We start from the raw sequence: 14,600 nt of genomic DNA on the forward strand, positions 1-14,600 counted from the left end.
TGGTAAAGAATGCGCCTGACAAGGCAGGAGAATGGGAAGATTGCTCTGGGAAGATTCCATGTGCTGCAGAGCAACTAACGTGTGCCACAACTACTGAGCTTGTGCTCCAGAGCCCGGGGGCTGCAACTTCTGAGCCCACGACATGGACCGCAACTGCTCAAGTCCCCACAGCCTACAGTCTGGGCGGCACAGCAGGAGCCAGCACACTGCGCAGCCCGCACACTGAAGAGTGAGCGCCCCACCTGCAGCAACAAAGACCCACCACAGACAGAATCACTTAATTAACTGACTGATTTTTTTACAAAGCAGGTTTGGTTCTGTGTTTTAAATCTGATTACCATGAACCAGTCCATGGGAAACCAAGGTGCTAGACCTATCAAATTAAGGACCAAATCCTATTCTGTTCAAGTCATCACTTGAGAACAAGTGATGGGTTCAGGGAAAACAGAAAACTAATAAGAGCTCTTCCAGGCTTGGGAAGAGGAGGCCAGGAACCAGTAAGACTGGTCTTGAGATACGGGAGCAAGGCATCTTATGTGGGGGACTTCCCGCCTGCCCTAAGCCCTTGGAGACCTCACCAAATTCTCATAATCTCTGGGTCCCATAAAATCTCTCAAATCCTCTCTTTCTGCACATCCTTTTTTTTTTTGCTGTGAATAAAGTACACCAAAATGGACATGACTAAATGCATTCATTTGCCCACTGAAATGTGTGCATTAAGTGCCCAGGACATGCCAGGCATCGTGAAGGGGTCATCTCAGCTCACTAGCACTATCTCAGCATCTAATGTCTACGGATGTGAACCCTGAATTAGAACTACTTGTATATACTTTCTTCCTTCCTGTTAAGATGGTAAACTCTTGAAAGGGAAGGGCTGCATTTTAATCATCTTCTTCCCTTTGGCACTTACCAGAGGGTTCCACTTATAGAAATTACCCAATAAACAATTACTAAACCCAACCAGGACACGTGTAAATGGAGGATCCAGGGTTTCTCTCCACCTAGGTCTTCAGATTTTAAGACTGTCTCCCTGAAGTGGGGAAGCCTTTCTAAATCTGGCTCCTAGTGGGATATAAATGTTTTTAAACATAATCTGGAAAATGTTAATGCCCCTTTAACTTTCATGAATATAGGAGCAAAGCAGACAAACCCGAGGAAGAGATTAGTCTCCCATATAAGCTAATGCATTTCCTGATACCCAAGCATCACAGTTTCACTTCACTTTTTTTTTTAATTTATTTATTTTAAATATTGGAGGCTAATTACTTTACAATATTGTATTGGTTTTGCCATACACTGACATGAATCCACCCCAGGTGTACATGTGTTCCCCATCCTGAACCCCCCTCCCACCTCCCTCCCCATGTCATCCCTCTGGTTCATCCCAGTACAGCAGCCCCGAGCATCCTGTATCATGCATCGAACCTGGACTGGCGATTCGTCTCACATATGATAATAGACATGTTTCAATGCCATTCTCCCAGATCATCCCACCCTCGCCCTCTCCCACAGAGTCCAAAAGACTGTTCTATACACCTGTGTCTCTTTTGCTGTCTCGTATACAGGGTTATCGTCACCATCTTTCTAAATTCCATACACACGCATTAGTATACTGTATTGGTGTTTTTCTTTCTGGCTTCCTTCACTGACCTCACTCTTGACATCTGGATCCTGACAACACATGGAATTGCTGCTGCCGTCAGCAAGCAAATGACACCCACCACCACCACCTGCACTTGCCAGTGCTGTTTCCTAATAGGTCAAACTGAGAAACTAGGCTTTTGATTCAGAAACTTGGGCAAGATCATGAGGAACTTAACAGTCTGAGAATATTTTAAGTAAATGATGGTCCTTCTGGAGGTCCATGGGGTCCTAGAATTCTACTGACCTTAACAAAACTGGCCAAAAAGAAAAAAGGACAGGATCACAAAGAAGCCTAGCACCATCCTGACAATATTTATTTTCCTTCCAGAAAGGCAGGAGGTTGCATGTGAAGCTGGGAGCAGAGAACGGAGGAACAAGATAACAGTCCAGGCACCAAAACATCTGCTTTCTGATAAGAAGACGCTAAAGGAGTTAAAATTTTTTACGAGAAATCTGAAGGACGAATGAAATGCACACCACTATCACACCATGGTACCGGCTGTCTCGGAAAATTTTATTCATCTTCGTAAGAATAACAATATGGAGCTCAGCCCAAATTTTTCTAAGTAATCCTTTAATGATCATAATTGACTTATCCCACATAACAAGTCTTCTAATCCTCTGATAAACAGGCTTCTAAGCCTGGATGAGGGTTAAAAAAGTCCTAACTTCATCAATGACAAAGGAAGACATGGAATGATAAAATAATCTATACAGGATTACACAACACTTCCCTTGTGGCTCAGCAGTAAAGAGTCTGCCTGCAATGCAGGAGATGCAGGTTCTATCCCTGGGTTGGGAAGATCCCTGGAGAAGGAAGTGGCAACCCACTCTAGTATTCTTGCCTGGAAATTCCACGGACAGAGGAGCTTGGCAGGCTACAGTCCATGGGGTCGAAAAAGAGTTAGAAAGGACTTAGCAACTAAACAACAAAAGAGCAGCTCATCAATTAAAATGTTCTCATTACATATAAATGTGTGAGAATAAAAGGCTTTGCAAAGAGAAAAGAAAGAATCAAAACAAATGAACTCCACTCATATTTTTTTAAACAACAGATTTGAATAGATTTGTGATGTTGCCTTGAATCGGGTATAAAGATAATCCATGTTAAAACAACCCTATGAGGATTTCAACACAGACTTTTCTAACTGCATCCACATGATAGCTGAATAGCTGAAAGAAAGGAAGGAAGGAAAAGGAAAGAAGGAAGTGAAGAAGGAAGGAAAGAAAACTAATAATTGGAACTTGCAAGCGACTCCTCCTGAGGCCCCCAATGTAGGCAACTCCAAACCAAAGAGGATTCTCAGAGGGATGCTCACCCCTGTTTGCTGTACGTGCATGCTAAGTTGCTTCAGTCATGTCTGAGTCTTTGCTACTCTTTGGACTATAGCCCGCCAGGCTCCTCTGTCCATGGAATTCTCCAGGCAGGAATACTGGAGTGTGTTGCCATGCCCTCCTCCAGGGGATCTTCCTGACCCAGGGACTGAACCCAAGTCTCATGTCTCCTATGTCTCCTTCATTGCCTGGCGAGTTCTGAGCCACCTGGGCAGTCCTGTCTGTGCTGGAGGAGGGACAAATCAGAACATTCAATCTGCAAGCCAAGGGGAACAGAAAGCATCTTTCTTGGAAAGCACAATTTCAAACTGGAGGCAGCTGTGGAGGTAAGGATGGCTTCGGACAAGGCTTACCTGGATGGGGGTGGTGGGCTCCTGTTCACACGGCCAAAAGCAAGATCCTACAAGAGAAGAAAGAGACCTAGCTCAGACTCACAGGGAAACTCCTGCTCTGAAGTTTTCAGAGTGTGATCTGAGGACCCTGGGCTTCCCAAGACCCTTCTAGAGGTTTGCACGTCAAAGACATTTTCAAATCCAGAACCAAAAGCCAAATTTAAAGCCAAAACCAGGACACAAAATGTAGTGCAGTTTCCTAGAGGCAGACACACCATGGTGTAAAGACAGGGGTATCTAGCTTATTTTCTGGTGCCAGATATGTAAGAGATTTGCAAAAAATCTAAAACAAGGTCATTCTGCTCACTGATGTCTTTTGTTTTGGAAAACAGTGATTATCATGAGATACATTATTTATAATAAAACGTACAGGGCTCATTGCCATTTCAAATGAATTAAGAAATATTTTTAAATGTCTTGACTTTAGTTCCAATATTGTGAGTATCAGTAGAGATAAGCCACACAATCAAAAGCTCCTTGGGATCGTAAGTAATTTTTAAGTGTCAAGGGGGCCTAGGACCAAAATTTTGAGAACTGCTGCTCCAGACAGCCATTTTGGTGCCAACTTCTATTAAACAGCAGGCTTCCCTAGTGGCTCAGATGCCTGCAATGCAGGAGACCCCAGTTCAATCTCTGGGTCAGGAAGATCCCCAGAGTAAGGAGGTGGAAACAAACTCCAGTATTCTTGCCTGGAGAACTCCATGGACAGAGTAGCCTGGTGGACGACAGTCCTTGGGGTCACAAAGAGTCAGCCATAACTGAGCAACTAACACTTTCACTTTTTTCACTTTCTATTCAACAGCATCTGCTCTGAAGAACAGCAGTGGTCAGTACATAGCAGTATGTGCCAGGCACCCTACTAAATATGTGTGTCACGTACAAATTCACAATCATCTTTAAAAGAAGACTCAAGAGAACCATATTTAATATTGTGTTAAACCACAATGGAGAAGAATATAAAAAAGAATAAATATATATGTATAACTGAGTTATATGACTGTACAGCAGGAATTAACACAACACTGTAAATAAAATACACTTTAATTAAAAAAGAAAAAAAAAAAATCCAGCCTTTCCGCCTCGCCCCTCTAGTGGAGACTAGTGCTCTAAAGACTGGTTGCTGCTGCTGCTAAGTCACTTCAGTCGTGTCCGACTCTGTGTGACCCCATAGATGGCAGCCCACCAGGCTCCGCCGTCCCTGGGATTCTCCAGGCAAGAACACTGGAGTGGGTTGCCATTTCCTTCTCCAATAAAGACTGGTTACTTGCCCCCAAAGCACACAAAGCAAGTCACAGAGAACAGGGTATGAACTCAAGTCAGCCTGGCTCCTAAGACCATGATCTCTTTTTATACATACTAAAAGAAAAAAAAAAAGAATCATGAGAATTTCTGCAAACTAAACTGGAGCAAAGTGGCTGGGGCCCACTCTCCCACATGACCGTGAACAGATCCACATGCAATAAGGTGAGCACAGCCTGGATGGAACACTATCGACTGGGCTTCTCAGAGCCTGCAAGACACCCGCTCCATGCCAGGCTTACATCTGTTGTCCCCACACAGTATGAGTGGCGTCCCTAACACATTTTAGGCTCAAAAAGGCTATGATAGGTCTTGGCTTCTGAAAGCCTCCTTTTCTAATCTGCCTCAATTTGCATGAAAAATTGAAACAGTGGGTGAAGAGGTACAGCTGAATTTAAGATTATGTACAAGAGAAAGAGAGAGGAAAGAAATTCCCACTGACATAACTTATGCAGCCAATATAGCCAATTCTGAGTTTAAAAATCTAAAGCACGGTATGGAAAGCTTCTCAAAAAAAAAAGAGAGAGAATTACCATATGATCCGGCTATTACACTTACATATATGGATATATACACAAAAGAATTGAAAACAGAGACTAAAACAGATATTTATACCCCCAGGTTCACTGCAATACTATTCACAACAGCTAAAAAGTAAAAACAATCCAAGTGACCATCAGACTATGGTTTACCCATACAACTGAGCATTAATTCAGCCTTTTAAAGGAAGGGGATTGAAACGTATACCAAAACATGGGTGAATTTTGAGGACATTCTGTTAAATAAAATAAACCAGGCACAATAGGACAAGTGCTGTATGACTTCACTTATATGTGGTAACAAGTAGTCAAATTTCTAGACACAGGGAGGAGAACGGTGGCTGCCAGAAGCTGGGCACAGGGGACCGGGAGTTCATGTTTAATAAATACAAATTTTCTGTTTGGTAAGGTGAAAATGCTCCAAAGACAGATGGTGGTAATGGTTGTACAACAACGTGAATATAAATTAATGCCACTGAATTGTACACTTAAAATGGTAAAATATCATATCTATTTCACCACAATCCAAAAAATATCATTCATCGGGCTTCCCTGGTTGCTCAGTGGTAAAGAATCCACTGCCAATGCAGAAGACACAGGTTCAATCTCTGATTGAGGAAAATCCCACGTGCCAAAGAGCAACTAAACCTATGCGCCAGGGCTACTGAGCCCATTCTCCAGAGCCTGGGAGCTGCAATTACTGAGCCCACGTGCAGAAAACACGGCTGCCCGTGCTCCCTACAGCCCATGATCCACAGCAACAGAAGCCACCGCACTGAGAAGCCGGAGCCCTGCAAGGAAAGAGTAGCCCCCGCTCCCCGCAACTGGAGAATGCGGGCACAGCAACAAAGACCCAGCACAGCCTAAATAAATAAAGGAATTTACACGTATAAGTTTAAAACAAAAATAGCATTCATCAGAAAGGCTCCTAACATCAGATAATCAGAAAACAAGGTATTCATGGGTATCACATGGTTTTGATCTTCACTAATGTATTAAACCCACCCATGAATTCTCCCACTCAGCAAACGTCCACCACCCATCTCCTGGTTATGCGCTCCCATGCTAGGCAGGAGCTGGTGAAGCAAACAGTTGGTCTACATCACACACACGCACACTCACACACACGCACGCACGCACACACATGCACGCACACACATGCACGCACACACGCACATACACGCACACACGCACACACACACACACACACAGAGCAGTCCTTATACCAAAAAGTACGCGCGCACACACACACACACACACACAGCAGTCCTTATACCAAAAAGTACGCGCACACACACACACACAGCAGTCCTTATACCAAAAAGTACGCGCACACACACACACACACACACACACACAGCAGTCCTTATACCAAAAAGTACGCGCACACACACACACACACACACACACAGCAGTCCTTATACCAAAAAGTACGCAAAGGCAGCCTACATGGGAGATACAACTGCACTACAAATGCTAACTCACTGGAAAAGACTCTGATGCTGGGAGGGGTTGGGGGCAGGAGGAGAAGGGGACGACAAGAGAGTGAGATGACTGGATGGCATCACCGACTCGATGGACATGAATTTGAGTGCACTCTGGGAGTTGGTGATGGACAGGGAGGCCTGGCGTGCTGCGGTTCATGGGGTCGCAAAGAGTCGGACACGACTGAGCGACTGAACTGAACTGAACTGAACTGAAAAAAGCATGAACTTGTACAATGACAAAAAGTTTCAAGTCTCCAAGCCTCACGATTTTTTAAACTTTTAAGAATCATTATTTTTTTTCTCTACAGAGGCTCTACATTTTTTATGCTGATTTACTATAAAACCCTCAACTTTAGTGTACGAATTAAGTCTTCAAAAATCCTCCTGATTAAACCATCTGTGTTTCATGATTAAATATTATGTAGTTAATTTCTCTTCACCCTTAAATTATGTGCTCATACCCCCCACACAATGACTGCAACTCTGTAAAAGGCACTTTTCCTTCCTTTGGTATAGCAAACATCCTGTAAACAGTTAATGCCCAGCTCTTGTAACCAGCTGCTTTTGTTTACAGACAGGAAGGGGAACCACAAATCCTCGGAGTGGCACTGGGGACTTGAGAGTTTCGCTCCGTTTCCTACCAAGCAGGTGGTTGATATGAGGGAACTTGGCTATTGTTTTGCTCTGGAGAAAAAAGTACATTTCTCTTGCAGCGCAGCTTCCCCATGCTGCAGAGCTGGGCAGGGGCTGTCACAGAGGATCAGGAAGAGGGGCCTTCCTCCTCCACCCGCTGCCCGGAGAGGCCCCTCACACCTCGGCCGGAAGCTCTGCCAGAAAACTGTGTCTGCAGGCACAGGGCGGCCCGGCCCTCTGTCCCGACCAGCAGGTTCTTCAGCTGTTTCCCTAGTGAAACCGGGTTCTGAGAAAGTGAAGGCAAATATTTTCTTTCCACTGTGAAGAATACAAATATCCCCTCCAGCTCAAAAATCACCATTTCTCCATTGACTATAAGGACACGCTTGTTAGTACTCCATGGCAAGCAAGCCAGCCAGCATCAGAGAATGTCCAAGTTTTATTCTTGCATTTTTAACTTAAAAACTCCTCTCAAAATAGTGAGACGCCTCCAAGGGGCCAAGTCACCAGCACAGATTTCTATCCATGCACCTGCGTCCCTTGGTCTTGAGCAGCAGTGTTCCCGCGTCTTCCTGCCCTGCATCTGGGCCCAGGGGCCAGTAGGAGTGTCTCCGCCAATGCCATGAGCCTCGGTCACACCTCCCCATCATCAGTAGGCCAAGAACCCGAACCCAAACCTCACCCACTCCAGAAGCACAGTCCACATGGATGTGCACCCAGGCCCAGATTCAAACAGCCAACCACACAGGGAGAGAACTTCTGAATCATGGGGGATTCTGTAGCTGAATGTCAGATGATGCCACTTGCTCCAGGAAATGCATTCTGGACACCAGCTCACCTGTCGATGTCCAGCATTCAACACTAGTGACCACTCACCAGCACAGTAACCAGGTCTGTCTCAATACTTGTACATACACACACACACACACACACAGCCCCAGTGCTCTCTAATACCAGTGTCCAGGCCGCAGCAATGTCTAAATCACAAGCAAGATGTCAGCTCAGTGTTAAAACATGTGCTACAAACTTTGAGCAAACGACTGGCCAGTCAGAGGAGTCTGTTTTCACTGTGAATCAGGTCAGTGCAATGAGACTCTCAACCCAAGACATTTCCTCACCCCTCAAATGACATTGTGATTTCAGTGTGTCCAACACAAAGCCCTGCTGTCACTCAAGGACTGTTTTTATTTTCCCCCTTTGGTGGCTGTTTATACACACACACACATTTTTTTTTTTTCCCTAACTGTGCTAAGAATGCCGACTCATTGGAAAAGACCCTGATGCTGGGAAAGATTAAAGGCAGAAGAGGTTGACAGAAGATGAGATGGCTGGATGGTATTACCAACTCAATGGACACGAGTCTGAGCAAACTCTGGGAGATAGCGAGGGACAGGGAGGTCTGGCGTGCTGCAGTCCATGGAGTCACAAAGAGTTGGACACGACTTGGCAACTAAACAACAAAAGCAGATTTAACATTAGATCAACCATCATAACATATTTAAGTGCACAATTTGGGACTGAATTACAAGCTTAACACTGCACAGCAGACTCTAGAACTTACTCCTTGTGTGTATGTGACTGAAGCTTTATACCCACTGCACTGTAACTGCCCATCTCCTCTCCTACCCAGCGCTGGCAACCACCATCCTGCTCTGTTTCTCTGAGTCTGAGTCTTTCAGGTGGAATCACGCAGTTCTTGTCCTCCTGGCTCTGCTTATTTCACTGAGCGTGATGTCCCCTAGGCTCATCCATGCAGTCACAGGACAGGATGACCTGATTTTTTAAGGCTAAATAATATTCCACTGCATATTTACCCCAGTGTTTGGGGTTTTTTTCTAAGTTGGGTAGAGATAAGAAGAGAGAAAGAAACTGGAAGCAGAGTCCCCTCGCAGTTACTTTGACATTTAACAATATTTCTTTAACACCTCTAGCACGCAAACCCTTTCCTCAACACTATTAGGAGCTGTTGCCACATGAAGCTTTCTGCCTAAGGGAGTGAGCCGACCACTCCACAGCAGACAGGGACCAAGTGTCAACAGAACATAACAGAAGCGTCTCCAGTAGGTACATGAGAGGATTGAGGAGCAGGCCAAACTTTAGCTGGGAGCAGAGACACGCAGAAAACAGGGGGAAGGCAGGGAACACTGGAGCAACTGGAACAGCAAAGGGGTGGGGTCAGGGGAGCTCTGTCCCCCACTCATTTTGTCAGGAAATTTTCTACATGTGTATCCAACGTTCATGCAGGCCTTCTCCTCTCCCCCACCCCAGCCCAAGGGTGAGTGAGGAATAATTAAGGGCTTGGATACCTCTGCAAACCTCACGGAAAATCCCACAAACCGCACAGTACCACTCCTCAAAGAGAACTCCCTCAAGCCCAAACACTCGCTTCTGAGTCTAGACTTCAGGAGACTGGGCGTACGTGCTAAGTCACTTCGGTCGTGTCTGACTCTTGTCGACCCAATGGCCCGTAGCCTACCAAGCTTCTCTGTCCATAGGATTCTCCAGGCAAAAAAACTGGAGTGGGCTGCCATTTCCTCCCCCAGGGGTCAAACCCGAGTCTCTTAGGTCTCCAGCACTGGCAAGCTGGCTTTTCACCACTAGCGCCATCTGGGAAGCCCTCAGGAGGGCAGGGACCAGGTCTGGTTCATGACAGCATAGCCCGTACTAACCACCGTATTTTTCACTTTAGAAGCACCTGGTAAATATTTTCCAGAAAAAGAAGAAAGAAGGGAGGAGTAGTAGGAGGGGGAAAGAAGAGAAAAGGCAGGAAAGAGGAAAGGAAAAAGTTACTGTCTTGAGTGCCATGGAGAGTAAGAACAGGAGGGGTGCGCCTAAGGAAACCACTGGGCATTTTCAAATGGAATTCCCACAGGACAGGCTGCTGCTGCTGCTGCCAAGTCACTTCAGTCGTGTCCGACGTAGGAAATCACCAACACGGCAACCTGAAAGGCTGCACGTGAATCTACCCAGTATCTGCTCCTCCCCAGTGGGCTTGCCTCCTCTACATCCACGGCTGTCATCAATGGCTTATCTGGGGACAACACCAGCCATTCCCGTCTCTCTGAGCCCCATCAGTCAGCTGCCACATGGAAGACCCACCAGCACCCCTAACCCAACTCAGAAAAGAGCTCACACCCTTCCCACAAGCCCTCGCTCCATCCCTACTCGCAACCTGGGAACCAGTCCTACTGTCCCTCACATGCCTGCCTGTACCACCCACGCTAGACTCACAGGCTCTGTCTGCCAAGCACCCTGTCTTCTAGCTCCGAAAGGGACCCCTGCCTCTGGGCCACTCAGGGAACAACCTCTCCCCTTCACCTCATTGGCTAGATCAGGGTGGAGAACCAAAGCAAGCTGTCTACATGTTTTCTGGGATAATGCAGATATCTTGGGAGATGGAAGTCAGTTTCCACTGAGGAAGCTAAGCCAGGAGGATGTGAGCTGTTGGCCGCCATCCTGCTGATCCCATGGAAAGCACTCAAGAAGAGAAGGGGAGTCAAGATACAATAGAGAAAGAGTCTCCAGGCCAATGGTGGACCCCTGGATCCAACAGCATCTAAAACATGCTACTCCCAAACCATCCCAATCACTTGAGTAAAACCTTTCCTTTTCTGCCTAAGATGGTATACATTGTGTTTCTGTCATTCATAACTAACAGTCCAGAAGAATGTACCTGCTCATAACTGCACCATGCATAACTTCAACCTCAAAATAACCTTCAAATAATTATATAAGGTGGACCCAAGCACCTTTGATCTTACAATCATGCTGCTGCTGCTGCTGCTAAATCACTTCAGTCGTGTCCGACTCTGTGCAACCCCATAGACAGCAGCCCACCAGGCTCCCCTGTCCCTGGGATTCTCCAGGCAAGAACACCGGAGTGGGTTGCCATTTCCTTCTCCAATGCATGGAAGTGAAAAATGAAAGTGAAGTCGCTCAGTCATGTCCAACTCTTAGCAACCCCATGGACTGCAGCCCACCAGGCTCCTCCTTCCATGGGATTTTCCAGGCGAGAGTACTGGAGTGGGGTGCCATCGCCTTCTCCATCTGACAGTCATACCCTGCAGTAAATGACCTTTCCCAAACAAATATGTCCTGAGGTCTCTTGTTTCTGCCCCTTTTATCAAACTGTTCCCATCACCCAAACTACCAGGAGCCTTCACTCTCACAGAACTTCTTCAGACATCTCTAGGGGGAAAAGTTTCCAAGAAAACTTCCTAGACGGTGCTTCCTCTCTATGCCTCCAGAAGATCATTACCTGTAGCTTCTGCTTTTGCTCTTAACATTTTTCAGTCTGTCCCATATGTGATTTATTTACTGAAAATTCAATTGTGAGTTTTTAATGAGCAGAAGCCTTAGGCATAGCAGGTAATCAATGAACAGTTGGTGAAATGAATACTCAAAAGTGGATAAGCTTACGTTTGCTGAGGATGATGGTACAATTAATTCAAAGTCTGTATCCCTTCCCATACATTTATTACATTAATTTTTCTGTAACTTTGAAGAAAAAATTACCATGACTATTAGAATGGCCTTGATGTGGTGGAGGAAATACTCTGGGATCTTTCAGTATTTCCCACAAATAAGATAAATAAGGAATAAAACTGGGAGCCAATATAGTTAGTTAGTTAGTTAGTTCAGTCGCTCAGTCGTGTCCGACTCTCTGCGACCCCATGAATCACAGCACGCCAGGCCTCCCTGTCCATCACCAACTCCCGGAGTTCACTCAAACTCATGTCCACAGAGTCGGTGATGCCATCCAGCCATCTCATTCTCCGTCGTCCCCTTCTCCTCCCGCCCCCAACCTTTCCCAGCATCAGAGTCTTTTCCAGTGAGTCAACTCGTTGCATGAGGTGGCCAAAGTATTGCAGTTTCAGCTTTAGCATCAGTCCCTCCAATGAACATCCAGGATTGATCTCCTCTAGAATGGACTGGTTGGATCTCCTTGCAGTATAAGGGACTCTCAAGAGTCTTCTCCAGCACCACAGTTCAAAAGCATCGATTCTTCGGCGGTCAGCCTTCTTCACAGTCCAACTCTCACATCCATACATGACCACGGGAAAAACCATTGCCTTGACTAGACTGACCTTGGTTGGCAAAGTAATGTCTCTGCTTTTTAATATACTATCAAGGTTGGTCATAACTTTCCTTCCAAGGAGCAAGCGTCTTTTAATTTCATGGCTGCAATCAGCATCTGCAGTGATTTTGGAGCCCAAAAAAACAAAGTCTGACACTGTTTCCACTGTTTTTCCATCTATTTCCCATGAAGTGATGGGACCAGATGCCATGATCTTAGTTTTCTGAATGTTGAGCTTCAAGCCAACCTTTTCACTCTCCTCTTTCACTTTCATCAAGAGGCTTTTGAGTTCCTCTTCACTTTCTGCCATAAGGGTAGTGTCATCTGCATATCTGAGGTTATTGATATTTCTCCCGGCAATCTTGATTCCAGCTTGTGCTTCTTCCAGCCCAGCGTTCCTCATGATGTACTCTGCATATAAGTTAAATAAGCAAGGTGACAATATACAACCTTGATGTACACCTTTTCCTATTTGGAACCAGTTTGTTGTTCCATGTCCAGTTCTAACAGTTGCTTCCTGACCTGCATACAGGTTTCTCAAGAGGCAGGTCAGGTGGTCTGGGATTCCCATCTCTTTCAGAATGTTCCACAGTTTATTGTGATCGACACAGTCAAAGGCTTTGGCATAGTCAATAAAGCAGAAATAGGTGCCTCCTGCTAATTAAAGCTAAAAAGCTCGAACTGCTCCACAGCACCACAAAGTCCAAACTCAGGCAAGACAACCAAGCCACCAGCAATCCTCCAGCCAGCCTTCCAGGTCCCTGCACTTCCACCCTTGCTCATACACCCAGAGAGTCGTTCTCTGATTGCTTAGGTAGAGGGTGGAGCAGCGGAAGGTCCTGACACTATTCGGTGAACACTGCTCTCCTCTACCCAGTGTGTAAAAAATAATGAATAATAAATTAATATTAACATGGGAACCAGCAACAATTTTACTATCAGAAAGACATACATGATGAATTCATGTGCATCCCCATAAGGATACCTATTCAGGAAAATAGGACACTGAACTCGGTATGTTCAACTGAAACAGAGTCTTGCTCCATCACTGGCTAGTATGCATGAAGACAAGCAAGACACTGCAAATAAGAAAATATCACTTCTTAAGGTGGTGCTTGATGTTCATTATCTTTTTGTTAAACTTAATTTTACAGAAGTATCATGTACAATGTTGTTTAATTTCTGCAGGACAGCAAAGTGATTCAGTTGTAAATATATACATATTCTTTTCCATTATGGTTTATCACAGGATACTGAATATAGTTCCCTGTGCTATATAGCAGGATCTTGTTTATATACCCTATACATAGTAGTTAGCATATGCTAATCCCTAACTCCAAATCCATCTCTTCCCCATCACCAACCACAAGTCTATTCTTTATATCTGTGAGTCTGTTTTTGTTTTGTAGATACATTTATTTCTAACATAACTTAGATTGCACATATACCTGACATCATAAGGTATTAGGCTGTCTGGCTTATTTTGCTTAGTATGATTATCTCTAGGTCCATCCACGTTGCAGAAAATGGCATTATTTCATTGCTTTTCATGGCTGAGTAATACTCTCTTGTATATTTACATACATATATGTACATACATATGTATCTCATCTTTTTTAAGATTTTCTTAACACGGACTATTTTAAAGTCTTTACTGAATCCGTCACAGTACTGCTTCTGTCTTATGTTGCCCTTGGGCCACAAGATTTGTGGGGTCTTGGCTCCCTGTCCAGGGATCAAACCTGCACCCCCTGCATTGGAAGGCACAGCCTTAACTCTGGACCTCCAGGAGGTCCTCACCACATCTTCTTTAGACATCTGTTGATGAACATTTAGGTTGCTCACCTGTCTTGGCTATTGTGAATAGTGCTGCTATGAATTATGTTAGTTGTTTTAAGAGTTGATATTGATCCAATTGTAGGAGCACCCATGACCAAATGGAGCCCACCCACAGTCCCGTGACTTCCTACACTCTTTACAGGTAGAACACAGTTATCGTTAATGATGTCAGGATGTCATTGTAAGACTGGGGGATCCTCTATTATGAAAACTTGGTGTCTTGGTAAAGCTCTCGTGTGTGCTCTGTTGTGTCCAACTCAGGGAGCCCCCATCGACTGTAGCCAGCCAGGCTCCTCTGCCCATGGAATTCTCCAAGCAAGAATACTGGAGTGGGTTCCCATTTCCTTCGCCAGGA

At 45.1% G+C, this 14,600-nt stretch overlaps 1 protein-coding gene across 5 annotated transcripts in view; it reads right to left on the reverse strand.

Annotated features, from left to right (window-relative positions):
- Nucleotides 1–14,600, reverse strand: part of SIPA1L2 (signal induced proliferation associated 1 like 2) — a 256,679-nt gene that overhangs the window by 190,119 nt on the left and 51,960 nt on the right. For 4 of the 5 annotated variants that reach the window (XM_055425803.2, XM_055425805.2, XM_055425800.2 and 1 more), the window contains exon 2: nt 3,333–3,379. The exons of the other annotated variant lie outside the window; for it this stretch is intronic. The gene's annotated coding sequence lies outside the window, so the exon portion shown is untranslated. The remainder of the gene's footprint in view (nt 1–3,332; nt 3,380–14,600) is intronic. 5 annotated transcript variants of the gene reach the window in all.

Source organism: Moschus berezovskii, chromosome 12 (assembly GCF_049115385.1).
Source record: "Moschus berezovskii isolate FMDL1 chromosome 12, NW_MosBer_1.0, whole genome shotgun sequence".
In the NCBI taxonomy this organism is placed as follows: domain Eukaryota; kingdom Metazoa; phylum Chordata; class Mammalia; order Artiodactyla; family Moschidae; genus Moschus; species Moschus berezovskii.